Source organism: Palaemon carinicauda, chromosome 25 (genome assembly GCF_036898095.1).
Source record: "Palaemon carinicauda isolate YSFRI2023 chromosome 25, ASM3689809v2, whole genome shotgun sequence".
Classification (NCBI taxonomy): domain Eukaryota; kingdom Metazoa; phylum Arthropoda; class Malacostraca; order Decapoda; family Palaemonidae; genus Palaemon; species Palaemon carinicauda.
Genome location: NC_090749.1, coordinates 94898407 through 94925962, shown reverse-complemented (window position 1 = coordinate 94925962; position 27556 = coordinate 94898407). Strand labels below are relative to the sequence as shown.

Sequence of the window (27556 nt, the reverse complement as noted above, 5' to 3'; positions counted from 1 at the left end):
TATATATACAAACATGAAAACATGTTTACATATATATAGAGTAAAAGAAAAGTAAGTGATTAAGTAAAGACAAAACAAACAATGGCTGCCAAGCGAGGACCAAGACAGAGACGTCTGTCCCAGTCCGAGCCAAAAGTGAAATTGAGCATTCACCTGTGTGTGAGGGGGAGGGGGTAGCTAGCTACCACTCCCCTACCCCCCCCCCCTGCTAACTAGCGCGGGGGTAATACACCCTCGTTAAATTCTAATGGCTCGCCATTTCAGCTGCTCTAAAAGGTAAACCCAATGTAAATAGCGTGGTTTGTATTTCGGTTACGGAACAAATTTATTTTACCAATGCATTTTCATTGTCTTTCATGATATATTTGACATAGTTGAGTTTTGTACATATCTCTGCTGCAGTAGCAGGAGGACCCAACTTCTGCACTCGATACACTGATTGGTGTATACCTTGGAGCTCTCAATATTAATCCATAAGTTCTGTTTTCTAATATTGTAACTTATCTATCTCCTCTGTTAAGTGCAGCAGGCTTGGGAGGGCCACCAATCTCCAAAAGACATTTCCTATCATTTGTTATGTTGCAGCTTCTATCTGAAACATTGCCTTATAATATTGGGATTTATTATATATTTGTTCTTTATGCTCTTGAAATTTTGGTATGTGGTATCTCATGAGTCATTTGGAGCAAAGGAAGGTCTCCTTTCTTTACGGCCGAGACACAGAACCAAGCCATCACAACCCCAGGTTAGAGTCCTCCGTCTCCATCTTTACCCTCCAGGACCAGACTAGTGAGGCTGCTACGGCACTCCCTGAAAAGAACTCAACCTTACAGACAAGAGTACCAGAGGCTGTATCTCAGTGCTGGTAGGGTGAAGAAGAGGATATCAAAGAACAAGGGTTTTCTCTGTCTTCATAATACCATCAGGCACACTTACTCGTCAGCTACAGAGACATCTGGTGGACCTCCCAAGGTGCAAGAAGCTCACAGAGTCATGGCTATCGGTTCCTCTCCATCCTTCAGGAAGATTCAGTAGCGCAAGTTCTCTAGTCTGGAAAAGCCAGACTATCTTTAGGATCTGTGGTTTTGTAGGGAGCCTATGTACCTCACGAGATGAAAAGCATCTTGTCCAAGAGTAGAATGAGAAGTGACAATGTCTGGCCGTTTGTTTTCTTCTTTATTCTCTCTCCGCCATGCCGTAATGTGCTGAACTGAACGCTTGATGCAAGTGAGCCGCTCAACCAAGTAGTTTTTTCTTCCAGCTGTGTTTGTATTGTATTGTGCTCCCCTAGTTGTTTATGTAACTACTTTGTCAAAAACTCCAACTTTTTGCAGTTTTTTTCTCCAATGGTCAATGTTAACCAAGAGTATTTAGCATTAACTTTTGTTTTTCTATATTTTCAAAATTTTCAATTTTGACTTCACAGTTGCCTTTCGAGTTTCAAGGAACAGTAGTCAAAATTGTTCTGTATCTGTGAATATTTGATCGAAATTTTCCAATCTTTAGTTTTGACAGGAAAATATTTTGAGGCAAATCAGACTTATGTTGGTTGTTAAGAGTTTGGGGCAAATTTTGAGATATTCTAAGTTTTTTTGAAATTGGTTTCTTACAATCAATCTTCAGTGGGGCCTTTCATTTAATTATCTTGTGTTGAAGAGTTGCAGAAGGAACATGATCACTTGGCAGAAGGAAAAGGTTTATATCAATCTGTTTTGGCACTTCTTTTGGGTCCTGCTTCAGGGAAGGGAGGTTCAATAGACAAAGTTATATTTGAAGGTAGTTTGTCCCGAGAGATTATTCTATACATCTTTAATCAATAATTTACAGTTTTGTTAATGTTTTAGCAAAACTCTCTTCTGACTTGACTTTATTAATTCTTTGTGCCGTATTCCATTCATTGCTCAGACTTCATTTCATCCATCTTGTGGTCTTGTTCATTTCTTATTCTGAATTTTCCCTCTAGGGAAACTGAATGACTTCTATGGTCCCATTACCAAGCTATAAGGTCCAGAGTCTATCAATATAGTCAGAAGGGGTTGATGACTGTTCTCCTCAAGCATTGCACTGTAAACATTATCATAAGTTCTTTACTCCATTCTGTTGTCAATCTTTTTTTTTTACTTTCAGCTAAAGAAGTCAATTGTCAAGTGTTTCCCCATTTGCATCTATGGCGTTGAAGTCTCCCCAGAGTCAACGTAACATTGGGTTTTATGGCCCAATTTGGACCTTCCCTTGGACAGACAGCCAAGTTTTGTTTAGACACAGATCAGAGCTTTGTACCTATCATAGAAATCATGCCTCAACCTCTTAAGGGTTTCATGGATTAAAAGTACATCAGTTATGGTGGCTTATGTGATAACGCCGCTGACTGGTCAACACCAGTCTGGAGTTAAATAAGGATGAGGCGTATGGGGGAGCCCATAGGTCTATCTGCTGAGCCATCAGCAGCCATTGCCTGGCCCTCCTTGGTCCTAGCTTTGGGGGAGAGGGGGGCTTGGACACTGATCACATGTATATAGGGTCAGTCTCTAGGGCATTGTCCTGCTTGATAAGGTAATGTCAGTGTCCCTTGCCTCTGTCATTCACGAGTAGCTTTTAAACCTTTAAATGAAAAGGAATTATTGTGTTTTTGGTGGTAAATCCATTCTAGAATTGGCGCTGCCTTTTGCGTAATCACTTGTTTGATCCAGAGGGAAAGTTTGGCAGTTGAAAAGGGGCGAGAACTTTCTGTTGCCCATCACGGCACAACATATGTTGCTATTGTGTTGCAATTTGTCTATCATCATGTATAAACCTAAACAGTCATGATTCTACTTAGCCAAGAAGAAAACCATTCTTATCGGAGTTATTGTGAATATATCATCACATATGGAGATGACTTTGAAGTGAAAAATGCATTTGTGAAATTTATTTTGACAAGAAAAGCTCTCGAAAAAAAAACAAGTAAACGGAGAGGTAAGATCATAACTCCCTGAGCTCAATTTCAGGAATAATAATTAAGTTAATGCCCAGACTTTTGCTCACTTTACCACTTAGCTATGCATAATCGCATCAAGCTCATTTGATTTAACTTAATTTATATGTTACTCTTGCTTAGGCTTGCCATACTACAAGATTATAAGTCCAGGACACACACGAAATTCCTCACCATATTTATATTAATTTATACCTACATACACAGCCAATGTATTATAGATATAATTATCTCATACTTGTAAGTGAAAAATATAGAGCAAAAATCATCAATGACCTTTCTGCTATAGGGTCAAGAAGGAAGGGTTATGGGATCACAGACTCTTCCTTCCAACTCCCCCCCCCCCCACCCTCTGTGCCTCGAGTGGTTGTACAACTCTCTCTCTCTCTCTCTCTCTCTCTCTCTCTCTCTCTCTCTCTCTCTCTCTCTCTCTCTCAAGTGATTGTACAACATTTTGAAATGGATGTCAAAGTATCTGACAACATTGGTGCCACTCTAGGGCAAAGAGTTGCTGCAAAGATCCTTTGGTAGTGATAATAGTGTCATCCCACATGTACTGTATTGACAGTGAAGAGGCGTTGCTGTATTTACTCCAAATGACTTAATGACTCAAGTTCCCCACATCTGATTTAAAGAAAAATTGCTCCTTTATTTGGGTTTCTATAATACCAAAACCTGAAAATTCCTGTAAGCTTTCAATCTTCCCTAGAGGTGAAGCCTACCTTATTTTATGGCCTATACTAGTGATGTAAACAACTTGATTGTGAGGCCAAATCTAAGGACACAGTCATGGAGGGTAAGTATGTATTGTGGTGAACTGTATTTACCATTTCTGTAATGACTTTGAGCAATGGTGAAGGTAGACGATCTGAACTAAACAAGGGCTCTAAGGCTGTGGACCGAATGGTACCAGGAGAAGTTAGTCAAGATTAAGCTAATTGGACCAGTTGGTAAATCCTTTAATGCATTAAATGGCACAAAGGATCTAGTAGGGGCTTCTAGACTCTGTCTACTTATTCAAGATCTATTAAATAAACTAACTATGGACTTAAAGTAGGGGCCTGTGGGCCTCGTAGATAAACTTGTTTAGCACATGGTGTAATTCAGGATAAATATAAGTAAATATACATAATTACATAATAAAAGAATTAAAAATAACAATTCCAATAGTTCAGAAACACCGAAACGAATCTGATTTTAATCACACTTCATTTAGTAAGAGGAAGAAGAGTTTAGGTGGTTTATTTACATTGAAAGAAACCTGAAGTCATCTTGTAATGGGAGTCGCTCTCTCTCTCTCTCTCTCTCTCTCTCTCTCTCTCTCTCTCTCTCTCTCTCTCTCTCTCTCTCTCTCTCTCACGTGACCTCAGTCAATAGACGCTTTGGATTCGATGACGTCATCAAACCGACGCCTTCCATGTCAGCGTCGCCAACGCCTTAACGGGAGGCAAGATGGTTTCCTTTTATAGCAAATATACGTCAATATAATAGCGAGTTTTAAGACCCTGGAAAGAGTTTTGTTGTCATTATTCGAAGTTTTATAAAGAGAGAACAGATATGTGATAGAAGGGATGTCAAGAATTAACATAAAAATCGAGAAAATAAGGAAAATATTGTGGAATTAACGAATTATACGATTTTGTCAGTTATGGAAATGAAGAAATGGGAGGAGATGAAAGGTAAGCAGATGGACCAACATCATTTTATGAACACACACATATGAATGTACAGTAGTCATATCTTTTAAGTGGTGGCTGTCTCGGGGAAAAGAAGACAACTGTCACTGCCACATTCATTTTCTAAGATAAATCAAGGATGAGACTCCTGTGCAGTAGAACATCCACTTCACACACCTACACAGAAACCTCCCCAACAGCACATCAAATCTCTACAGAGACAGACACTGCCCCATTATGCACCTCCATCTTGCAAGGGATCTTTTAGTACTTCCTGCACATCTGCTGTGGGTCCTTCAATCCTTTCCTTAATTCAAGTCCTTCAGTGTCATCTCCCAAATCCTTTGAAGGGCCTCCTCCTCTCTTCTTGCCTCCAACAACATCTCAGTAATAATAAACCCGTTGCTGTCATCTATTCTTCCCACATGACCAGACCACTTCCCAATGCTCTGATCAATCCCGTCACCTTGACTCGACTCTTTATCATTTTCTGAAATTTTCATCAAATTGATTCTTCTTACGTCTCATATATTATGCAAACTTCGTCTCAACAGCTTCAACCTTTTTTCTTTCATCCCATTCAACATCCGCACTTAACTTCTCTAAAGAAAAGTGGGTTCAGCTCTGCCTCCGTACATTCCAATCTGGGTTTCATTACAACTCGAGTATCGTAGCCGTCTCTTGCACACATCCGGCTGCTTTTCTGACTTTAACTATTTCTTCAACTTACCTCCTTTGTCATCTTACTATCATCTATTGTACTTACTTTACTTTAATTTAGGGTTTAATTCCCTGATCCTATCACACAGGGGAGCCCTGTGCCCTACAGGACCTATAAGATCTGTCTGTTGTATAACATTCCTGGGTAGTTAGAGTATCCCACATCGCACTAGTCCTTACTAAATATATCAATGAAATTATTCTGTACCTCATCCATCTATTTTGACATACTTTAACTCTATCTTTTCTTTAATTTATGTCCCCTTGCTCAAAGTTGCTCTAAAATTCTTACTTTGAAAATGCTTTTAATCTCTTTCACCAGTTTCTTCAATTGTTTTTCACTATCCCCAAGCATCACTATCCTTTGCAATCACCAACCAGCCCTCTCTCCCTATTCACCATTCATTTCCTTATCCCACAACTGACTCTGTTCCATCATCCTGTGTCTTCTCTCAGAGATCTCCCATCACTCCATCCACAAAGATGTTGAACAAAAGAAATGCAGATAATCCAATAACACACATTTTTCTCATCTCCTCTTTCATTTCTACAAGATTCCAATAGGCCTACGTAGACACACTTTGGTTCCATCATAAATCTTTCAATTATTCTCAACTTATTTTCTGTTTCGTGAATTCCCAAAGATCTCTATATTATTTATCTATATATTATTCAATCAACATTTTCTCTATGTATTCCACATACAATTCTTTTATTTGCTTTAAAACTTCTCTCTTCTCTGTTTAATGAGAAAGAATCAGTTTAAACTTTCGCTACCCTTTCCTTACCATTCACCTTTCACTCTTCTATGTCCAAAATTCTTAATCATTTTCATCCCCTTTACTTATGTGTTCATTCCTTTTCGCCCATTCCTGTATTTGTGTCTCTGGGTAAGACATATTTCAATAGAGAAACAAAGACATCTTCAAATATCTTGTTGGACATTTATCTAATAGATCATTTCTAAAACCCTTAATTTAGTACAGATTCGTTTCAAAATCTCTTGTCCAATCATGCACTAAATATCATTCTTATTAGAAATGATGTATTGATACATTTGATTTAATGAGGCAATTAATCTTGGGGCAATTTCTGTTAATGTTAATAGAAGTCTGGCTTTACCTAACGGCTATTGGAAAGCAATTATGATAATAACATTAAATCTTCTTAAATGTGCAAAGGAAGTGAGTTTGCAAAAGGTTGCCATTTTCTTCAAAATTTATATAAGAAATGTAATTATTTGATAGATATTCTTTTCACAGACATTTCCTCCAAGAAGAAGAAAACTCGCTATTATTCAATGCAAGTTTTGTTAATGCAATATTGCAAACTCTGGTTAAAAACACTTAGTGTTACTTCAAGTACAATTATTGTTGGGGGAAATTTGCTATAAACTACATGATGTGTAGACGTTATATTTCGTTTATTCATTATTAATTCTAGTATATTAAAGGCTTTTTGTATCTGGTTGTTTTTTATTTAACAATCATATATCTTTTATTAACATATAGGATATTTTTTTAAGTGATTTGAAGCATAAGAAAGAATTTTGTCTAATATAAAAAAAATCTTAAAAAACGAGATTATTTCATGGACCTAGTGGCTTGAAGATTTATATATTGATAGAAATAATCTATATTTATAATATATTTAAAATATTACAAACAATTGTTCAGTTTAATATAATAAAAATTCAAAATTCACGAATTGAAACCTAATTGTAGATTTATCCAAGTCTACCATGACAACTGAATTTCTTTATAATCCGTTTTCTTTATTACCCATTTTCTTTAATAACAGAAATCGAGAATTTGTTGTTATTCGAAGGAAAAATTTCTTCGTTTTTCTTATCCAATATAAATTAATCTAAAGTAAGTTACATTACTAATTTAATGTTGCTTTAGAATATAATTAGGGATGTGTGTAGGATGGCGGCCAACTGCATGTATGATAGCGGCCGCCTTATTTTCAACTTTAGCGGAAACTTGTATAGAATATTAACTGTTCAGAATGTTATAAATATCCAGGGTAAGTACTTACTATACCGATATACAAAGATTTTGAAAACCATCTAATTCGACGTGAAATTTATAAGTCGAACGAGCTCTGTACCTTGCCACGCAGTTTCTCGCTCCCATAGTTCCTAGAATTCCCTATAGATGACGTTCTGATCGAATCAACAGCGCCATAGCGGCGGAATTCTGAATTATTAATCGGCCGCGGCAATTTGAGACGACCCAATGGGACCCCACTTGACCTGGGGATTAACGGGGATTAACTTTTTCACCCAATCATAACTCATTTTTTCTAAAATTCAAATACGGAAACGGGAGCACCCATCGAGGGTCGGAAATGCTCATTCTTTACCAACGTGGCGCGATGGCAACTAACCAGTGTGTAGATACTTGTCAATCTTTTTTCAATTCAGTCAATCCTAGTATGTTGAGGATTATGAACTTTACAACAAGTGCTGAGTTTTCAAAATATTTATATAAAATGGGACTTTTAGGCGACTTTTCCGGCATTTGTGCAAAATGTCATATCGGTGAAATGCGCTACAAGTATGATGGAAAATCGGCGAATAGTGGAAAAGCTAAGTTTTTTTGGCGTTGTTCATATAGTTATTGCCGAAAGAAGATCGCCCCTAACCACGGTAGCTTTTTTTCACGATCAAAGCTACCGTACGAAGATGTGTTCGTTATATTAGCAAGTTTTATTTATGGTTTTTCTCAGAACCAGATTCTCCCTATGTACAAAAAGTTTGCCTCTCACACACTAGTTGATTGGTACAACTTCTGTCGCGACGTGTGTGCGGACATCTTAGTGATGGACAGTAAAAAAATTGGCGGACCAGGACATATTGTCGAGATAGACGAGAGTAAATTCGGAAAAAGAAAATATAACGTTGGCAGCAAGGTCGATGGCAAATGGGTGTTCGGCGGGATTGACCGGGAAACACGTGAGACTTTTTTCAGGGTTGTCGAGGATCGTTCGGAAAAGACATTGCTCCCGATATTATTAGAGTGCGTCCATCCCGAAACTACAATAATTTCGGACTGTTGGAAGGCCTATAATAATATCAAGGATCAATTTCTTCAACACAAAACTGTTAATCATAGCATTAACTTTGTGAGTCCAAAAGATCCCAGTGTGCACACCAATACAATCGAATCACAGTGGCGAGTACTAAAAAGATCTGTTCTACCGAAATTCGGTACTCAGAAACATTTATACGAAAGCTACTTTGCGATGTATATAATTCAAAAACGTTATTTGATCGGTAAGGGGTGTAGACTGAAGGCATTCCTGGAATTAGTTAAACGTGTTTATCCGCTCAATACCCACAATTCTGATTCCGAAAGTCCTGGTCCGTCCCAACACCCGTCCCCTCCACAAAAAAAGGTGTCCCATCACCGTACATCTCCTAAAAGTGCCCCTCCAACGTGCCCTCCCCAAAAGAAGAAGAAGTTGTCTCTCGGCAGAAAGCCAATACCAGTTGAAGACTCGGACTTCAGTGACTTTGAATAAGTGTGGGGCGCCGTTGTAGAGGTTACGAATAAACCCGCAAGCTGAACAGGAAATAATGTAAGTACAACCCTCTCCGTTTCTGGTTTGTGTGATCGCGGCCACATGTATGCATGATGTCGGCCGATTAAGAATAGGCAAGTGTAAGGGGGGTCGCAGGGGGGCGGTAGCCCCCCCGTTTAGGTGTTTAAGAATAATTATACGGCTATGTACGGGGGGTCGCAGGGGGGCGTTAGCCCCCCCGTTAAGGAGAGACACGAGTTGTAGGCAAGGTTAGGTGGGCACATTCAGGTTAGGCAGTGTTCTATTCTAGAGTTTTGGCAGAACATTCTGTTGTAGAACAACGGCCACGTCTTACGAAGGGTTAGAAAACGGGAAGAAATTCCCGTTTTCTATGTCCGCGGGAGGACCTGGCCGCTGATCTACAAAGGCTCCTATAATTAGTATAATCAAAGTAATCTTGTCATCATATAAAGGGTATTGTTATTGTATAAGGCCATTATATAGGTCTGTGGGTGGCCTCCCCATATCCCATATCCTGTAGGATATTTAATCCATAGAGACGTTTTATCCTTATTATTAGACAGAGTTTCCCATATAAATTGTGCCTATGGAATAGATTCAACCTCAGGACCCCAAGAACATGAGGTTAAAGGACCCCCTTAAGTCACAGGTTGGTTGATATTATTATAGTTCCGGTCGGGGAAACCTTTCTTAGTCAAAACCAACTTTGGGTTTTTGGTTTGGGGAAAACGGGATATAATGGGAAAACAAACCTTTTCTTCTCTATACATTATGCTCTTGTATAATAAATCCATTGAAAACTGCACAAATTATCTATATTTTATACTAATGGTTTATTTTTCATTTATTTTTTTGACATTCTACGGATCGGTTGTGATCGCTCCCATTCGTTCGTTCGTATGTACATACCAGTTTTGCCAGTACATCGGAGCTTAGGGTTTTTATTTTTTGTTCAGCGAAGCGAACCCACGGCGTAAGAAGAACCTTTATATTTAGGGTGAAAGATTTCGAAGAGAAAATGTATTTTTCTGTAGTTAATAACGTGATTTAACCAAATTTGATTTTCATTTCAATCGCAACCAAACAGAACAACCAGTTCGGCTATCTTCTGCGTAAAATGAAGTTATTTAATACAGGGTAACATACACTTCCTGTTCGAACTGTTTCCCTGACCTAAAAAAACTTTTACCAGCGTCGGTAGGGGTCTGCGCCCATGTAACTTTTATGATAATTGTGGCATTTTTGGGTAATGGGTTTTATTGCATTTAGTTTTACTAATTTTATTTTAGGTTAAACAGGCATTGTACAGAAGTAGGCAAATAAGAATTTTCAATAAATTGGTAAAGTTTTGGATTCAACCAAATTGGGAAATGTATTATATTAATATATTTTCCTCGTAAAGCACGTGATAACAAAACACTTCTTCTCAATACATTATTGTCGCTAATGCATACTTAGAGAAAAAAAATATTTCGGGAATTGAAGGTCTTGACTTTTTCTAAGTTTAGTGTATATCTTTCCATGGGCACGCAAGGTAGCTCTTGTTAGTTTGTATATCTGTTTTCATCTTACTTGGCTCCTCCCCATTGCTCAATGTGACAATATTTGCTTGAATGCGCATTTGCTCCTCCCACTAATGTCGCTCCTCCAATCTAAATACTACTGGGTTCTTTTCAAGGGTTATTATTGGACGATTCATTGGTCTCTCAGTCTTGTTTCAAGGATCTGTTTTTCGTGAAAATAAGGTAATTGCCTTAAACTTTTAAACCCCGTAACAGGTAATTTATGATTAAATACGCAACAAAGAAGTCACCAACTACAAAGAACTGATACCAGGAATCATTTAAAGGAAATCCTTGAAGAGTAACTTAGCCTACTAAAATTGTCGCCTTCAGAGAAGTCATTTAGATCTTTAACCACAGAACGCAAAAGGCAGAAAGCGGGGAATTATGACTGACACGTCATAGGGGCTTTGTTAAAGCAAAGTATTAATCTTGATTGCATCAAATTTGGATTCGTTTTTGTAAACGATAGTATTTTGTTTTTTTCCCTATTTCATTATGGGAGAAACCCGTGATTGTCGTTTGTTTTCGGTTTTCAAAAGTTCCGGTTTCTATATTTTCATCACACGTCACTTGACTGTCATGGATCCTCCGGTACGGTTATGTGAAATATGTCGTTATTCCTATTTTGATGTGATCGGCAGATTTCATGGGAATTATAATGGAACTCCTGAAGTAGTGAATCGTTTTCTAAGGGAGCATTCCGTATTACCTTTAAGTGTCCAGTGTGGTAAATGTGATTCGGCTTTACATTTTCGTGAGGATAGACATGTGTGGTATTGTACCAAATCTGTAAAAATAGCTAAAACGCGAAAAAGACGTTTGTGTAATTACACTGTCAGTGATTTTAAGGGAACTTTTCTGCACGGGTCCCACCTTCCCCCGTGGAAATTAATTTTATTTGTCAACCATTGGTTGCATAAGTGTTGGGACCACCATTTCGTTATAAAGGGCCTTGGTATATCTTCTTCTACTAGTGTAGACTGGAGAAGCTTCTGTTCAGAAGTAACTGAATTTTGTTTTAATAACCAAGAGCCTATTGGTGGTGATGGTGTAATAGTGGAGATTGACGAATCTCATTTTGGTAAACGGAAGTTTGACCGTGGAAGGCCTCTGAGTGATATATGGGTGTTCGGAGGTATTGAGAGGGAGTCCAAAAAAAACATTTATTGTTCCTTTAATTGACCCTTTCCCGCAAAAGCGTGATGCAGCTACCCTCATCCCTTTAGTTCAGAAATACATTAAACAGGGCAGCATTATTGTGAGTGATAAGTGGCGGTCTTACAATTCTCTGGACTCTCTGGGTTACGATCACCGCAGTGTAAATCATTCCAAGAATTTTGTGGATCCTTCGAACCCCGAAACCCATACACAAAATATTGAACGGCTTTGGCGGGAGCTGAAGGAGTGGATACAACGCCCTGGTAACCGTTGCGAATATTTCAGGCAGTATTTGTCCCGGTTCATTTTTATACATAAATACCCTGAGGAGGAGCTGCTCCATCATTTTTTTATTGCAGCCAGTAAATTGTATCCTCCCCAATCAGAGGCTGAACGTATTCCAGTACTTGATGATTCAGAAGAGGGTCATCCACAACCTTCCACATCTTCATCGTCATCTTCCGTTTAAGGTAAGAAGTGATTTAACAAAATATATATATTCAAATTTACCCCTGGTTAAAGGGGGGGTCGCAGGGGGGGCGAAGCCCCCCCCCCGGTAGGGGTACAGGGCCCCTAGGTTAGGTTAGGTGGGTTTGTTAGGTTCTGTGGTGCCCTGAAAATTACTGTGGCCTTAAGGGGGGGTCGCAGGGGGGCGAAGCCCCCCCCCCGGTAGGGGTATAGGGCCCCTAGGTTAGGTTAGGTGGGTTTGTTAGGTTCTGTAGTGCCTTGAAAATTACTGTGGCCATAAGGGGGGGTTGCAGGGGGGCGAAGCCCCCCCCCCCCCCGGTAGGGGTACAGGGCCCCTAGGTTAGGTTAGGTGGGTTTGTTAGGTTCTGTGGTGCCCTGAAAATTACTGTGGCCTTAAGGGGGGGTCACAGGGGGGGCGAAGCCCCCCCCCGGTAGGGGTACAGGGCCCCTAGGTTAGGTTAGGTGGGTTTGTTAGGTTCTGTGGTGCCTTGAAAATTACTGTGGCCATAAGGGGGGGTCGCCCCCCCGGTAGGGGTACAGGGCCCCTAGGTTAGGTTAGGTGGGTTTGTTAGGTTCTGTGGTGCCCTGAAAATTACTGTGGCTTTAAGGGGGGGTCGCTGGGGGGCCCTACCCCCTCCCCCCGGTAGGCCTAGTTAGGGGTATGGGGGAGGGGTGCTGGAACATTAATTATTCATTTATTGCAAATATCATTCAATGCCCCAACACCCTCCCCCCCCCTTCCCCCACCCAAAACCCCAGTTCCCAAAGGGTGTCCCCCATAATTGGTGGGATGAACTAGGGTATACATAGTAAATCTCTAAATCGGTTGGTTTGCAGTCAAAATAAACGTTAAATTCATTGAAACCACACTATTTCTGATGCAACAAATATATTTTTATTGCATTTTTCCAAATTTGGCTGAAACTAAAAATTTACCAATAGATTAAACTGCGAGTTGACAAAATCTCGTCACGAAACAAAAGATTCTCAGAAACCTGATCTTTCGCACTTTGCTTTTTTTCTCTCTTTGACCGGTAAAACCGTCTGTCATGACCTGCATTGAAACTGTCTTGGCCTACACATAGGCCAGCCATGAAATGACCTCAAATTGTAAACAAATTAACATTATAGAATATCTCCTTGTCAGTCTAAGAACAGAATCCCAGAGTTAGGTTAGTTAAGGTTTTGGTCAATTTCAAGGACGTTTCCTTCTGGGAGAAGCTGGTTTTGACATACCGTGCTCAGTGCAATTAGGCGTCGCAGCACTTATGGTCTGTTTATTCTTGTGGCTATTTTACTTAACTTAACAAACTCTGATTTTGTTACTTTTTCTTTCTTCCAATTTTACTCTAAAGTTTTCTTCCATTTTCTATCGTTCAAGATATACCCAATATTCAAGACCAAATCTAAATGGTTTAACTGATTTCATAGAAATAAATTACAGTTGTACAATTATGTACATTTATTCATTATCATTTATTCAATTGGGATTTATATTGAAAAATAATTCACTTAGTAATTTAAACTAAGACTTTATAATTTTTGTTTATCTTATGTTTCAAACTTTTGCATATCAAAATGAATACTGTATTACCATTGAGCATTGCTTGTAGACAGATGGTAGACTATAGAGTACAGTACAATAATGTGTTACCTTGAGCAGAGTCAAACATCTCTCTTATTCCTCATAGTTTTATCATTTTCATTCCTTATTAAGCTGTTTTTCTTATGTGATTATGAATTCCATGCACAGCACAATATGCAGTATTTCATATCATTTTTTCACAAAATAATTTCTTTTTTATATTCCTCAGGAAGACGTTGTAATCGCCTTCTGGTATCAAGCTGATTGTCCTAATCTTTGCTGTGGCAGGAGATAACAGCCGTCATATTGTCAGGAGTCTCACCACAAAGGTGACTAAGACAATCGCCATCCAGCCTCATAGCAGCTCAGCTTATCGGGTTCCATCATTGCCGTGACTCCAGACCCCCTCGTCTTCTTCGGTGTCAGTAGAGTCAGACACTTCAATGGAGATGCAGATGGTTCCTTATTCTGCCATTTATAGAAAGAAGAAATGAAGAGGATCAGATAAATCCAGAAACAATAGAATCCATTGCGTTGAATTCTCTTGTCCAAAGACTGAATGAGACAGGTATTGGCTGAAGGGACATCCACTGAAGACTCCTCTTGTTTCATTGGTGAGTTTGGGAATCAGGGTTTTGGGTACCATATCATACTATGGAAATATAAGTAGGGTTGATATTAAGAACAGTTCCCTCTGGATTACTGTTCCCAATGTGTAAGAGGCCGTATCATAGATCTCAGTGGCCTTTGGGTTAGGTTACTTCCATTTTCTATCTTCCCTCTTGACCGTTAGATTTTCTTATTCTCTAGTCTCTGCCCTTCAATTAAAAAGTCTGGCTTAATAATTCCTTTAAAATGATTACTATTGTATGATACTGTACCTATAATCATTATCAACTTCTTGCTGAGTTTTAGAAATAAGACCTCACTATTTTATAATACATTACAGTACTGTATTGAACTGTATTCTATTATCTACTGCTAATCAGATTTGTTCTATAACTGGAATACAAACCTACGCTATTTATTTAGGGGTATTAGTTTTGGCGTAGCTGAAATGAAGAGCCATTAAAATTTAGCGAGGGTTAACTGCCCATACCGCTAGTTAGCGGGGGTAGGGAGGCTAGCTTGCTACCGCTCCCACTCACACACCGGTGATTTAGCTCACTTTTGCTTTTGGCTCGGATGGTATACGGTTGTTGCCGTTCCTCATCCTTTGCCGTTAATGAATTCTTTTGTGCTTTTTCTTTGTTTGTGTGTGTGTATGTTGACTTCTGCGACCATGAGCACCTGCCCTGGACTCAATAGCCGGCCCTGCGAAATTTATATGTCGTCAGTGGAGACCGATCGCCACACCTTTTGTCCCGCCTGAAGAGGTCAACGGTGTGACAGTAACATACTGTGTATTGAGTGTCGGGAGTGGTCTGGCTCTCAGTGGGAGAGGTTAGGGTGACGACGGAAGAAGTCTAAGCGGGATATCTCTCTTTTGAAGGTTCCTTCAAAGGGGGAAAAACCCAAGGCTTCTTTTTCAGTGTCCCGACCTTCCTCCGAAGCTCCTACTCATTCGGCCTCTTCCGAGAGACCGTCGAGTAGTAACGTAGACCCTTTCAATTGCAGCCAACCCCGGTCTTCAAAAGATGGTATTGCTTCCCCTAGCGAAGCTGCCCCACTTCTCCCCCTGGGTGGGAGAAGTGGGGCTCCCGGGTCCGCCCTCCAAAGATTCCTTGCTACAGCTCATCCTCCGGGGTGCAAGTGTGCAGCTGTTGTTGTTGACTTCAAAGGTAGATCCTCTTGCGCTCATCGACATTGTGGTGTCAGAGGTGTCTTCTGTGGTTTCTGCCCACACCCCTGCCCCTCTAAACTCTCCAGCTGTTGCTGCCGACTTACTTTCCCCCGTTCCTGATCATCCTTCGAGAGGGAAACTTACTCCTATATCTGTCTCTCCTGCGAGTGTTTCTCTTGCTCGGCGAAGTTCTTTCATAGAGACTCCTCTTCGGAGGACTTCTGCTGCTCATGGTCAGCTTTCTGATCCAAGGGCCCCTAGAGGGTGTCTCCGTCGCAGAGCTCACCCGCCGCTTCACCCTAGAGGTTGTCCTTCACCATCAGGGAAAAGACGCCACTTCAGCATTTCTGCCTCGTCATCGCAGCCGTCCCTCGCAGAGGAGTCTCCGCTTCAGTTGTCTCCTGGCCCTCGACCTTCGCTCGTTCCTGGACCTTCTCCCGATAACGCTGCTGCTAGTCCTCGGAATTTGGTCCTGAACTCTTCTGTAGATTGTTAACAATCTCCATTGGTGGATGTTCACCCTTCCAAAGGGCACATCCCTGTTCCTGTGCTTCTTACCAGCTGACCTGCCGACCTACCATCACCATTTCTGTCTCCGGTACAGTCTCCTTAGGCCCTAGCTAAGTGTGCAGCTGCGCGCCAACGCTCTTTAGCTCGCCAGCGCAATGCAGTGCACCAGCGCTCACCAACATCTCGTCAGCGCCAGCCTGATCTCACACTTTACTCAGCACGCACGCTCTCCAGCTTGTCAGCGCTCTACAACGCTTCGGTGCGGGCCTTCACCTGCTCATCCTCAGCACCTTCCAACACAACCTCGTTACAGAGAGCAATGTTTGCCAGCTCGCCAGCGCTCACCAGCCAACCTACGATCGCCGGCGCAACAGAGCTCGCCTAAACCTCAGCTCGCGCCCGCGCAACTTCAGTCTCAGGCTCGCCGCTGCTGTCTTATACGACAGCTACAGCGCTCTAATGAGCGCCAAAGCTCTCCTGCACGCCAACGATCTCCAGCGTGCCAGTGCTTTCCTGCATGCCAGAACTCTCCTGCACGCCAACGATCTCCTGCGTACCAGCGCTTTCCTGCATACCAGAGCTCTCTTGCGTGCCAACCATCTCCTGTGTGCCAGCACTTTCCCGCATGCCAGAGCTCTCTTGCGTGCCAACCATCTCCTGTGTGCCAGCACTTTCCCGCATGCCAGAGCTCTCTTGCGTGCCAACCATTTCCTGTGTGCCAGCACTGAACCGCATGCCAGAGCTCTCCTGCGCGCCAACGATCTCCTGCGTGCCAGTGCCTTCCTGCATGTCAGAACTCTCCTGCGCTCATGCCAGCGCTCTCCTGCGCGGCAGCACTCTCTCGCGCTTGCTAGCCCTCTACCGTGTGCCAGCACTCTATGCGGGAGAGCGTAGGCCAGTGCTCTCCAGTACCGAAGCTTCCAGCTGCTCTCCTGCGCAATCCAAGGGGACTGCACAGCACCCTGCACATTGTCTTAGTGCGCGCCGCTCTCCTGCGTATTCTAAAGAAGCTGCACAGTGCTTTACTGCGTGCCAGCACTCTCCTGCACACTTGTGCTCGCCAATGCACCAGCGCTCGCCAACGCGCCAGCGCTCACCTACGCACTCGCACACTGACCAGCAAAAGGAACATCACATTGACAGTTCAGCATCGCCTCGTTCCCCACCCTGCAAACGCCTTTCAGTGCGTCCACCAGGGAAAGGGGAACAGGCCTCTACAGAAGGGTTCAGGATTCCGAAACTGCCTTCCTCTAAGGAGGATCCACCTACAGCAGAGACTCCTCGTAGGGAACCTTCGGTCCCTTTCCTTTCAGGGGATCTGTCTGACAGTGTGTCAGTCAGTCAGCAGCCATGGTTCAGTGCTATGGTCAGGGCAGTGGTACAGGCATTCAATCCTCCTGTGTCTGGCCGCTCTTCAGAGCATCCTACAGCTCCAGCAGACCCTCTGCAAGGAACCATGACTACTTCTTCTCCCCTGAAGAGGAAAAGAGAAGTCTCAGACACGGTCACTTCCTCTGGGGTAAAGCTGACTCCTGTTAGACCATCAAGGCCAACTCCTCCTGCATCTTCCTCCGGATACTCTCCCACCTCACCTCTGCCAAGGGAGTCGCGTGAGGAAAGACCGCCTCCCTTCCACCTTCGGAAGAAGCCTCCCCTCACACGGTGAGTTCCCCACCACCAACGGAAATCAGAAGGGACACGACATCTCGGCCTTCGATGCTGGAGTCCTACCTCCTTCCTCAGAAGGAGTCTTAGGACTCTAAGACTCTTTCAAAGTCCTCTTCTAGGACTTCTAAGTCTACAGAGACAGCTGGTCACTCGAGGGATGTCTGCGACCCACCACGAGAAGAGCTCTCGGGGATGCCAAGAAGAGCTCTCAGGGATGGAGGCAGGAGACTTCGCTGCAAGTCCAACGTTGGAAGGAGAGTAAAAAGAGTCAGAACATGCATTCTGGCAGGTTGTGACTCTCATAAGGGTTCTCAGTGGTTTTACCGACCCAGAGATACTCCCAGGGGAGGCTATGGACACGGTCTTAGACCGTGTCTTTGGCACCTAGAAACCCTCAAAGACCAGTGAAGCTTTGCCCTGGTCTCAAGGGCTGAAGGGTGCCAGGGCTAGATCGCCCTACAGCTCTCCGAATATGCCTCCTCCCAATGTTCCGGCTCTACCAAGAAGCTTCTCCCATCTCCTCGTATCCAACAGAGAAGGTATTTTGAGATTCTGTAGGAGCCTTGTCCAGCTCTTCCTCTCCATCACTCCTTGGAAGAGCTCACCCAGGGAGTCTCTCTAGAGAGAGACTCCAATCGACAGTCTCTTTCTCGGCATCCGAGATCCTTAACCATAAGGTCACGAAGTACGCCATGGAGGCTACTTCGTGGCTTGATGTCAGATTAGGGACCTTGAGAATTCTGGTACAAACAGGATTTCTCCCAGGAACATACCAGGAAATCAATGGAGACTTTCCTGCTCTCAGGCACTCGCACGATTGAGTTTCTCACCCACCAAGTTTTGAACTTGTGGGCGAATACCATACTGAAACGTCAGGACACGGCGTCTAAGAGGTTCCATCAACAACTTCCAAATGCCCAGATTGCTAGGCTCAGATATTCCTCTCTAGAGGGAGCCCATCTATTTAAGCCTAAGGACATGAAACATACTTCTGAGAGATGGAGGAAGTCCCATCAGGACTCCCTCCTCCATAGGGCTTTGACTTTCAAGCCCTATAAACCACCAGCTCCTCGGCAGTCTCGTCCAGCCAAGACCATGATGAACAAGACAGCGGTGAAGAGAACTGTGTCTAAGAAGCCCTAGGCACTAAGTCCTCCGGGGGAAGAAAATATCCTAGATGGAGCGGCCGAGGCCGCAAACGCTAGGATAGGCAATCTCCCTGCTTTTCCACCAGTAGGGGAATGCCTACAAATTTGCTCAGACAGGTGAAAGCAGCTTGGGGCCGAACCCTGGACAATCTCTGTGATTCGTCTAGGGTATCGCGTCCCATTCATAACATCTCTCCCTCCCCTGACCAGGAATCCAGTGTCTATAGACTCCTTTGCCGTGGGATCAGCAAAGGGGCTGGCCCTTCAGGCAGAAGTCCAGACCCTGTTGAAGAAGGGTGCTCTCCAGGAGGTCCTCAATGGGTCCTCAGGCTTCTTTAGTCGACTCTTTCTTGTGAAAAGGGTGTCTGGAGGTTGGAGACCAGTCATCGACCTCTCAGCTCTGAACAAGTTTGTCAAACAAACTCCGTTCAGCATGGAGACAGCAGACACAGTCATACTAGTAGTAAGACCACAGGACTTCATGTGTACACTGGACCTAAAGGACGCGTACTTCCATATCCCAATCCATCCGTCTTCAAGGAAGTACTTAAGATTCAGCCTATACAACAGGAAATACCAGTTCAAGGTACTGTGCTTCGGTCTTTCCACAGCACCTCGAGTTTTCACCAAAGTGTTTGCCCGAGTGTCATCTTGGGCACACAGGATTGGCATCTGTCTCCTTCGCTATCTGGACAACTGGCTAATCCTAGCAGACTCGTTGTCAACCCTTCTTCAATATCGAGACAAACTTCTGAGACTTTGCCAAGATCTTGGGATCATGGTAAATCTCAAGAAGTCATCCCTGCATCCTACACAGAGACTGGTATACCTAGGCATGATGATAGACACCAATCTCCTCAAAGCCTTCCCATCAGACAACAGAATAGCAAGGCTGAGGAAGGTCACAAGACCCTTTCTCAGACGAGAAGAACTTCAAGCCCATACTTGGTTTCGTCTCCTCGCTCACCTTTCATCACTGGCCCGTCTAGTTCCCAACGGTTGCCTGGGGATGAGATCTCTCCAGTGGAAACTCAAGTCCCGGTGGAATCAGGCTCTCGATTCCCTTGACATTGGGATCCCCAGGGGATCAGAAGAACAGACGGACCTCGAGTGGTGGGTGGCAAACGAGAACCTACGAAACGAAGTGGATATTCTTGACCTTTCCCTGTATTTGATGCTGTTCTCGGACGCTTCAAAAAAATGGTTGGGGCTCAAGTGCTGCACCGCTCAACCTCAGGCCTCTGGTCAGAGTCAGAAGAGTACCTCCACATAAATCTCTTAGAGATGAAGGCCTTCTTTCTGGCCCTTCAACAGTTCCTGTCGGGCCATTCAGTGGTGGTGATGTCAATGACCCTCATAGTTCCGCCATGGCATCACGTGGAATGGTTTCCGGACCTACTGTAACTCCTGACGGAGCCCCCAAGAGAACTCCCTCCACGACACGATCTACTCAAACAACCACATGCCAACATATTCCACAAAGCCGTAGCTTCGCTACGACTTCACGCCTGGAGACTATCCAGCATCTCCTCTCTCAGAGAGGATTTTCGCAACAAGTTGTAATCAGGATGTCTGGACACCTGCAAAAGTCATCAGCAGCAGTCTACCAGGCAAAATGGAAGGTCTTCTGTGGTTGGTGTCGTAGAAGGGTATCTCTCCTTTCGATGCCAATATTCCAGCAATAGCAGAGTTTGTCGTGTATTTGCGAAAATAAATGCGCCTGTCAGTCTTGGCAGTAAAAAGCTATTGCTCAGCCTTAAGCCTCGCCTTTACACTGAATGGAATGGACATTTCTTCATCGGTAGAACTCTCCTTATTCATACGGAGTTATTAACTTACCTGCCCTCAGTCTGAAGTGAGACCTCCTTCGTGGAACGTGGTTTGAGTTCTCAGGTCTCTTAAGAGACCTCCCTATGAACCATTATGCAAGATAGCAGATCTCCACCTAAATTGGTAGACAGTGTTCCTGCTAGCTTTGGCTTTGGCCAAGCGAGTCGGTGAACTTCATGGTCTCTCATACGACATCGCTTATTCAAGGGGATGGGGAGAGGTAACGTTCAGCTTCGTCCCTGAGTTTATTGCTAAGACTCAGAAACCAGGAGTAGTGGATCCTCAATTTGACTCCTCCTAAATTTCGAGTCTTTGTTCTGTAACAGATGACCCTGATCATCTCTTACTCTGCCCAGAGGAGTTTGATGCTGTACCGTAAGAGAACAGCCGTAGCCCGTCCTCGTGTGGTGCACTATTTGTCAGCACAGGAAGGACCAAGAGGAGGGTCACCAAGAACACAATCTCAGCATGGATTCGCAAGGTCATAGATCAAGCACTGAATCCAGACCCTCCTCCTTCACGTCGCCCCAGAGCTCATGATGTCAGGGGCGTAGCTACGTCCCTGGCATTCAAGAGGAACTTCTTAGTGTCGCAGGTTCTTTAGGCTGGGGTGTGCAGAAGGTTGAAGGCACTGTTACTCGGTTTTAGTCTGCGTGAATGAAAAGGTTTGACTGGCTCTTATTCTTTTCTTTATTCTTAGCTCTTGGGGAAAGCAGCATCCTGGGTTCTCTGCACAAGTTGACCTCAAACCCCGGTAGGTAGACCATGCTCCCTTGTGTACCTAGTATTAAGCTAATACTGTTGTGCCCCCATACCCTGGTGAGGTGGTATTGGGAAAGTCTTGGTTACAACATTTTTTTCCTACTAAAGACTCGGAATAACTTTACCTGGATGGTCACACTTCTAAATATCTCAACACAAAGCTCGCGTATCCCGCGGACCTTGCATAACAAGGTTTCAGCGAGGCACAGGGGCCCCTTATTTTGAGTACTAACATACTCAGATAAGGAGCCCTTGGGTAAAAGCCAAAAGCCAGATTAGCAGGGACATCTACCCTTCCTAATGGGTGAGTCACTCCTAAATAAACAGCATAATTTTGTATTCCAGTTGCGGACAAATGTCAAATTCATAGATAATTTGTCTTTTTCCTAAGGATACAAAACTTAGCTATTTATGCAAACTTTTCTGCCAGCCCTATTCCCCTTGAAGTCCTACTTCCAAGCAAAGTGAGTAGTATGGGTAGTTAACCCTTGCTAAATTTTAATTGCTCGTCATTTCAGCTACGCCGAAAGTAATACCCCTAAATAAATAGCTAAGGTTTTTATCGTTAGGAGAAATACAAAATATCTCCGAATTTGTCCTATTCATATGTACTGTACTGACTAACCAGGTTCTGTCTATGACCATTTTCTTTGGTGGTCAAGTATACCTATTTTTTTCCAGCCTTGGGTTAGTTTTAATAGTGTTCTGTACAACATTATCTTTAGCCAAGTCAAGCATTGCTCAATATGCTTCATAATTTTATAATTTTTATTTCTTAATAATTCAAGCATATTTCTTCATAGGATTGTAAAAGATATGTTCACCAAAATATATCTTATTTTATGGTTTAACTTTTATTTTTGATTGTATTCTTAAAGATAAATTTTCTTTCAGGAAGACCTTGAAATCATCATTGAAGAAGTCGTACATCCCAACCAAGGCAATGCAAGGAGACTGCTGTGGTCATATTGCCAGCGTACACCTTGCTTCCACATCATTGGATTCAAGCCCTTTATAAATCAGCCCAGTCATTGTGTGTTGGTGACAAAGCCCAGCTTTTCCTTCTTCAGTGGGGTAGCCACTTTTATCCATGATTCTAACATCTTCTTCCAACATCAGCATAACATGAGTTTGTTCCTGTGCGGATACAGACTTCCGTGTCATTTATATGGGTTTACTCCTAAGTTGTTTTGCTACAACCAGAAAGAAAAATGTATAACTGGCAACCATGTATGGTTACCAGGCAACGCCATGGTTGGGTAGTGCACTTATACCTCTGAGATGCCGAGTCACTCTCCTTATAACTGATCTCCCACACTACGATCATGACCCCATGCTGGACTCTTTCTCTGTCCAGGGCTTTTTCTTTCAGTGTGCTTTGTGAGATGAAAGGCTTTTGAGGTACAGTACTATGCTGACTTTCCCTGGTCGTGAAGGTCGCCCTTGAGGAACATAAGGTGGGTGCAGGTTGATCCGCACCCCTCATGCTTGAACTGCCGTGGTAAGCCTTGTGAAATTTGATGGCAGTGACCACCCTCCCAGTGGGAGAAGTTCCATGCACGTTGCAAGAAGAGAGCTAAGAAGGATGGGTCCCCTTCCCCGTCTTCTTCTTTGGTAGATACCCAAATTGCTTCTAGCCCATGAGTTCAAAACTCTTTCAGAACCTATCCTGTCTTTTAGACGAAATAATCAAATAAACCTATTATTTTACCAAGGTCTGCACAGACAAATATTAATCCCAACTTCCCTACAGTATTATCCCACAAGCTACTAAGAGAATAGCAATTTCAGATATTTCTTTTCAGAGACATGAAAGGAAAGAGGTGGCAAAACCCTATATCTTCACCTCTTCTAAGAAAAGGACACTCCAGAATCTAACCATTGTTCTCTATTCTTGGGTAATGCCATAGCCTCTGTATCATGGTCTTCCACTGTCTTGGGTTAGAGTTTTCTTGTTTGAGGGTGCACTCAGGCACACTATTCTCTCTTTATTGTTTATATATGACAGATCTATTTTAAAGTTGTTACTGGTCTTATGATATTTTATATTGTTATTCATTACTTCTCGTATATAGTTTATTTATTTTCTTATTTCCTTTCCTCATTGGGGTATTTTCCCTGTTGTAGTTCTCGATCTTTTAGCGTCCTGCTTTTCTAACTAGGGTTATAGCTTAGCAAGTAATAATGATAATAATTGGAAAAAGAGACCCCATTCTCCTCAATATTATTTTGCTTCCAGAAAAAGACATTCCAAGTAGACCTCTCCTGATAAATCTTTTTTCATCACAGATTTCAAGTTCAGACTAAGAGTCCCCTGCTGTCCAACCTCATCCCAATGTGGATCAAGACGCTTATCACAAGAGTAAATAAATGTGGCTCTGCTCATTCGCTTACAGCAACCTCTTCTCACCGTCCGAGCCACAGGCGTGAACGCATTCACTTCTAAGGAAAGGTGAAAGCCTCCAATATCTTTCTGAAGCAGGAACCTCACCACATAATTCCTAAGCAGAAGCCCACATATAATGACACATCGTTGACTATTATTGATGACCCCTGATGGATCAAGAACCAGTTCTGCTGGTGTAGCCCCTTCAAGATTCCAACCCTCACATCCGAGACGTAAGATTTCCTTAAAGTTATGAGTCTTATACGTCGTCTAGACGGTCAAGGAGACCCTCCTCGTGCCCAGGTTAAGAGCAGTTACTGCACCTTCTTAGCATCTGAGATGCAAAAGATGCAGGTAGCTGCCATGTCAGCTATTCAGACCTAATCCTGGCTAGACCACTGGTCAGGGGCAATGTCATGCTTTACTACTACAGAAAATATGAAGAATCCTAACATGATTAAGCAGTTTGAGGTTATGTCAATGTTTGTGGGCTAAGGCCTTGGAATTCCTGGTCCATCAATGTGTCTCCTTGTGGAGATTGATTGATTTGGAGTTTTCTGGCTCCTGACATCTAAGGTCATTGACACTCTTCATTGTGGAGAAATTGTCTTTGATCATAGAGACACTGTCTTGGCAAGGTGCTCCAAGTAGTTGTCCCAAAATGATGCGCTATACCTGCAAAACTCTAACGTGGACTTGCCTACATTTTCCTTCCACAGAGGTTGCTGTGGCAAAAGCCGACCAATCCTTGTTCATGAGAAGAGCCGCTCCTAGGATTCCTGGCCCTTAACAGCCTCCAAAACAGTCTCCAATTAAACAGGGTCAGCAGCGCTGGCTCCTGCCGCCTGCAGACAGTCATCCACCGAAAAAGCAGGATCAGAACCCCAACTTTGGCTGAAGGGGTCACTTCTCCGGGCAGAAAGGTAGATGCCGTCGTTGCTCCCGCTGGGGAGGATAGATCTCTGGACTTACCCCAGTAGGGCGATGCCTGCAGAGCTATGGAACAGGTTGCAGTTCTCCATTCAGAATATCACGTCCCCTGCAGGGGCTGTCCTCCCCCATTAGCTTAAACTTTGACGGTCCCACCATAGAGGTGGAAGTCTCTCATACAGATCCCAGGTCCTCTTCACCAACTTCTTCGTGGTAGAGAAGTTTTCTGGAGGCTGAAGACTTGTTGTAGACTTCTCTCACTTGAACCAGTTTGTGCTCCAAACAAGGTTCAAGATGGAGACCCCCGGTACCGTTCTTGAGGCCTTCAGAAAGAACGACTTCATGTTGACCATAGACCTGAAAGATGCTTACTTTCAGGTCTCTGTCCATCCCAGATGCAGAAAGTATATTCTACTTAAAGGTGCTTTGCTTTGGCTTGTCCACAGTACCCCAGGTACTTAACCAGAGTCTTTGCCTGGTCTCTGCTTGGGCCCCTGCCATGGATATCAGGCTGCTAAGGTACCTGGGCGACTAGCTTACTCTATCCATAACTGGTGCTTTGTAATGCAGAAACTTCCTTTAGAACAACGATCCTATGTCAAACAACATGCAATTCGTAGCCTAAGGTATACTGTACTGTACTCCTACCTAACCTACTGGTTACACTGCACAGTTAGCCTAGCAACTCAAGAATCTGAACTTACGGTTGGTGGCACAATTTCCCATCACATGCAAAATTAGCATTGAGCAATTATCAATTCATGTAACATCATCATAACAAGACTTGATATTTTGTTGTTATTTTAAGATATTAAGTGTTATGAAAACACGTACCGTATAACTTAGACAATTTCATAACTTTTACAAGGGAGAGATTAGACTTTCAAATGATGATAAAGGGAGCAACACCTCTACCCTCTCGAATCATCGTAGTTGTCTCGATCGTAAACACAACTTCTCCTCCTTTGTTTACGCTTACTTTACGCACCTATGTATGCACACTCGATCCTAAACATTCTCTCAATTTTGAGTGGTTGACTTAACATCTTGATGGGATCAAATCCAATTCTTTTATCCAGTCCACTAATTGTTAAGGCATTTACTATCAAGTTGAAGAATTTCCACCAGCCAAGCGAGTGAGCAAACTGCATGTGTTATACTACCATATATCACATTCCAAGGGTTGGAAAAACCTCTCTTTTTTTTTTTCTTTGTTCCAGAATTTGTGGCTAAAACTCAAAATCGGGCCATAAACGACACCAGATTTGGCTTTTACCTTCTCGTCTTTTTGGATGATAACCGATGATCCGAATAATCTGTTATTCTGTCCTGTAAGAGTGGTCAGGAAATGCCTTAAAAGACTGGCTCTTCATCGATCAAAGATCGCTAATCTGTTTGTGAACACAAGATCTACAGAGAAGATTGCTGAGAACACTATCTCTTATCCTCAAAACCTATAAATCCTCAAGGGAAGTTCTGCCAGGTTCCCCCCTCCCCTAGAGCACATAACATTCATGGTCTTGCTGCAACCCCAGTGTTGCGCAAGAACCATTCAGTGGTACAGGTCCTAAGTGCAGGAGTCCTGAAAGGACAGACTACCTTCACAGGCCACTACCTAAAGGATGGTACCCATAGATTGGTGGATACCTTTTCTATGGGTCCCATTGTTGCAGCACAACAGTTGATCTAGGCCAAGCTCTTACAGGACGCTCGGTCTTTTGTGATGCCATCAGTTATTCTCTGCATTGAAGGGTGTGAAGGTGGAGTGCGTGCCTTTCTTCAATTCCTTCTTTATAAAATTCCAGTCCTCACCTGGGAGTGTTTTCACCAAAGAAACCCTTATGTCAGTCTGATTGTCATATATTTATAAATTCTTTCTCATTTTTGTGGTAACTTATCAGTGATCTAGTGCAACAGTAGGTCGAGACCAGTCAAACGATGATGTCTTCCTAAGGAAGACTCCCATATAGATGACTCAGCTCACTGATCTCTGACCAGCCCATTGTCAGCTTGCTGATCTCTGGTCAACCAATCATCAGCTTGCTGATCTCTAGCTCGTCGATCGCTAGTCCTCGATCGAACGCTGATCGTTAATGGCTCGCCAATCACCAACTGCCAATCATTAAACCATTTTGCTGTTTCTCAGGGCTCTCGAAGCCGATCAACAACTCATTAATCGCCAATCTTCCTGGGCTGATTGACCACATAGCCTTCATCTGCCTGTCAGTTACCATCTTTGGCTCACAGGTTGCCGATTGACTGATCATCGGCAGTTTACCGTTCACCAGCATTTCATCACTCAGACTCTCTAGTCACCCTCTGCCTGTTGTTCCCTAGATTAGAAGGCAAACAACACTTCTCGCTACATACTGTTCACCATCACACCAATCCACTAAAGCGATCGGCAGGCGATCGACAGCCCCTAGCAGCGGCTGGTTGACAGGTGACTACAGTACTCGCTAGCACTCTCCAACTGCACAGTAGCCATGATATCCAGCCATTGACCATTGGTTAACATTCACCAGACCAATGCTGTTGTAAGGAATAGCATCAATCCTGTCAGGGCGCATGGTAGGGTCAAGTGATGCCTTACGCCAGGGGTGGCCAACCGTTTGTTTCCCATGCACCATTTTTTTCACTTATAATTCAGATGCGCCACACAAACTTAACCCCCTTCAAATCCTTCAACTATGGTGATTTAGGCATATTTGACGGTTATCCATATAATAATTTGATATATATATATATATATATATATATATATATATATATATATATATATATATCTATATATATATATCTATATCTATATCTATATATCTATATATATATATCTATATCTAT

The 27556-nt window shown here is 42.9% G+C and overlaps 1 protein-coding gene across 1 annotated transcript in view; it reads left to right on the top strand.

Moving 5' to 3' along the window:
- LOC137619286 (germ cell nuclear acidic protein-like) overlaps positions 1-23214 on the top strand; it is a 128098-nt gene extending 104884 nt beyond the window's left edge. Inside the window, exons 3-4 of the transcript XR_011039889.1 lie at positions 13925-14309; positions 22291-23214. The gene's annotated coding sequence lies outside the window, so the exon portion shown is untranslated. The remainder of the gene's footprint in view (positions 1-13924; positions 14310-22290) is intronic.
- The last annotated feature ends 4342 nt before the right edge of the window (positions 23215-27556 follow it).